Consider the following 3,797-nt stretch of genomic DNA (forward strand, 5'->3'; position numbering starts at 1 on the left):
GGTGTGTCATATATATATATATATTATATATATATATATATATATATATATACATATATATACTATATATATATATTATGTGCATATATATATAAATATAAATATCAATATATATATATATATATATATATATATATATATACTGACATGTATATATATAAATATATTCATATATATATATATAGATAGATAGATAGATAGACAGATATACATATATGTGCATATGTCACATATATGTGCATATGTACATATACTGTGTGCATATATACATATATGTGCATATATACATATATGTACACATATACATATATGTGCATATATACATATATGTACACATATACATATATGTGCATATATACTATATGTGCATATATACATATATGTGCATATATCATATATGTGCATATATACAAATACATGAGCATATATACATACATGTGCATATATACATATATATGCATATATACATATATGTGCATATATACATACATGTGCATATATACATACATGTGCATATATACATACATGTGCCTATATATATATATATACTATATATATATATATATATAGTATATATATATTATATATAATATGCACACAGAGACGTAAATACATTTAGTCTAGCACTAGTGCAATAATATCCTCATTAACATCCTCATCGTTGCTATATAATACATCATAAAGTGCATTATCAAATTTTAGCTTTCCATTTTCTTCCAGTTTCAAACCACGCAGAGGCGCGCACGCTCATCGGCAAAGATAAAGGTGTAGGAGTTCATATATGACTCCGCCCCAGAAATAGGGGCGGAGTCATAGGAAAGTGTAGCACAACAGTTTTTTGACGGTGGAAATAGTCTTAAGCATTCACAGGCTAGAATGTTGATTAATTAAAAAAATATATATATTTATATTGATTTATATTTTCTTCCATACATACTTGTTTTCAAACATTTAAAATTATCTGCGAATGTATGTCCACGAATAAAATCAAATTTCTGAGTAAATCCATCCTCAAGGTCAAATCTTCCTCTCTCTTTATTAAGCATCGGTGGTTCAGTGGTAGAATTCTCGCCTGCCACGCGGGAGGCCCGGGTTCGATTCCCGGCCGATGCACATTTTCTAAAACACATTTTCCTTACTTCCAAACTAAATAATCCAAATTCTCTTGAGTTGTAATCAAGGGGAAATTAGTGCTAACATTCGTCTGCTGTCCATCTGCGTAATGATTAATCATTGTGTTTTGCAAGTATGATTTATCACAATATGCTATAAGCATATTACAACTGTGCATATGATCTATGATCAGATTGCAACTACCTCTCTGCATATGACTGTCATTATGTCTCTTATTTTGCACTAATATTTCTCTGGGTCCATACATAAACATTTTCGAATCTTGTACTTTCCTTGGATCCAAGGAATTGCGAGGGAATGTTTACCCATGTTTAATTTCACTACCTTGCATTACCATTCCTAGAATATACTTATCAAGATACTCCACCATAATATTCCAAGGTTTTAGAATAATCCCAGGCTACAGTTTCGCACCCTAGAAGACCTCACTGAACGGCAAATCTCAGATGTTGATCCTCAACGTGACTATTGTTCTTCACACATAACAGGCCCACGCCACGTCCAACATTTCCTTTCTCACTTGGCCTCCCACACCTGAACACAGTCTTACTCAGATGACTAGACACCAAGAACTCAATGCTAGTGTGACACACTGTACACCACCCAGCCGCCCCAATAGCATGCAGTGGGACAGTGCCCATCACATAGAGGGTGAAAGGCTTCGCTACGCTCTCCAGGATGGAACCTATAGAGTAGACAAGGAATAGTACTCGCATCTACACAGTAGCATCCTTGCCTTGTGGAATGTGAAATGCAAGGAGTACAAGCGGAGGGAGTTGCAGTGAGGACACTCGGGAATGCTTTCAACACTGCCATCTGCCTCATGTAGTACTGCATGAAGCTCACCGTGGACGGGGCTTTATACAAACACCTGACAACTGTTAATCATTCCCCCAAAGCATCCTCTCAAAGGAAGAAGTTGAAGCCCAATTTCGGTCTCAGCTGATGGCTTTCATTATGGATATCCACCATTCTATTTTGGGAGCTAATTTCCGCCAACACTTTCACCTTACTTCGCCACCTAAATACCAGTAAATGTATGATTGAATTCCATCACTATAGGATGTCCGTTTGCTACCATCTTTAGAGACTTTTCATCCTTCACGCAGCCCATAGTTGGAAAACATGAAGTGTTCCATTTCATCACTCAGGAATCACCGACGAACGCCCATCCTTGTCGCCTTGTCCCACCCAGGTACAGTTTTAATTGTTTCCCTTTCCCTATCCTCCTGTTCTCTTTAAACCTCATTCCCCCTTTCCTGCCTCCTCCTTTCTCCCCTTTATCCTCCTACCTTCCTTTTCAACCACCCCCTCGATAGTCACGTAAATAGTTTACATAAACTGACGGTCAAACTACTGCAATGCAATGCACTTGCCTCGAATAATGATAATATGAATAATAATATATAATGATCATAACATAACAATCGCGATACTAATAACAATGTAACAATTACCCCATTTTCTAGACTTCAAGTCCGCAGTCACACTGATTTTAGGCATATGTTTATCCCACATTTGATTAAAGGAACTGTTATTTCAAGTGAAATGGGATATCCCTAAAACGTAAGTGTAACATGCCAACGGACAGACGAAACACACGAAGAATTATATGATGTATACACTACATTATATTTATACATAAATATACATTATATATACATAAATATACACGTACATATATATACACTAGACATGGATACTCCTTTTAAATACTTAAAATTATTTGTGAATGTGTATACGCAGTTGAAAGTGTAATAACCAAAAATTGAATTTCCGATTAATTTTGTGCTCCAACACAAATCGTAGTGGAAAATCAGAAGCATCGGTGGTTCAGTGGTAGAATTCTCGCCTGCCACGCGGGAGGCCCGGGTTCGATTCCCGGCCGATGCACATTTTTTCAAGACAAATTTCCTTACTTCCAAATGAAACGATCTAATTTTCCCGACTATGTAGTATTGAGGGGAAATTAGTGCAGACATACTGTGCTTAATTACAACCAGCTATATGATCTATAATCATGAAATAATTCTGCTAAAAAGAGTCACCTTACTACTCATTACAGCTACCTCTGTATATGCTCACACATTAACACTTTTTTAATTCAATCTTTTCACTGGATCCAAGGACTGCAAGGGAATACTTTTCTCATATTCCCTGTCTGCTAATGTGTCCAGGCACGTTGTTTAGTTTTTGGTTAGTTACTTTGCAGGCATTGTTTGACCTTTGCGTGCATCTGAGTTTCGCATATCACAAGATTTAGAAACTGCAAAAACCTTTTCCTGTCAATAGGTTTTCAGAAAATAGATTTACTGGTTATGAATAAATTTGATTCATAAGAAAAAAGCAAACTACATAAATATACACAAATTATATATATATATATATATATGTAAATAGTAAATTAATTCGTGTAAATATAGTAAGGTGGGGGAATCTATACCCTTAACAATAGTTTCTCATTGAGCTGTACCATATTAACAACCTGGCTGTGACTGCCAAGAGTTGTTTGCAAAGAGATTGTAATCTTACTCTAGGTACACTGAGACTGGATCTACTTTTGGAAGGAGAGATTCTGGTCGACCCTACTCCAAGGCATTGGAAGAACTGAACCCACTGTTCACATCCTGGACATACAGGCTTGTACCAAGATATTAAGTCTC

General features: G+C 35.7%; 2 non-coding genes across 2 annotated transcripts; both read left to right on the forward strand.

The window, feature by feature from the left end:
- Nucleotides 1–1,042: 1,042 nt before the first annotated feature.
- Nucleotides 1,043–1,113, forward strand: Trnag-gcc. Its single transcript has one exon. It is a non-coding gene; the product is annotated as a tRNA-Gly (tRNA).
- Nucleotides 1,114–2,956: 1,843 nt separating this feature from the next.
- On the forward strand, nt 2,957–3,027 carry Trnag-gcc. Its single transcript has one exon. It is a non-coding gene; the product is annotated as a tRNA-Gly (tRNA).
- Nucleotides 3,028–3,797: the final 770 nt, after the last annotated feature.

Source organism: Penaeus monodon, unplaced genomic scaffold (assembly GCF_015228065.2).
Source record: "Penaeus monodon isolate SGIC_2016 unplaced genomic scaffold, NSTDA_Pmon_1 PmonScaffold_19707, whole genome shotgun sequence".
Classification (NCBI taxonomy): Eukaryota; Metazoa; Arthropoda; class Malacostraca; order Decapoda; family Penaeidae; genus Penaeus; species Penaeus monodon.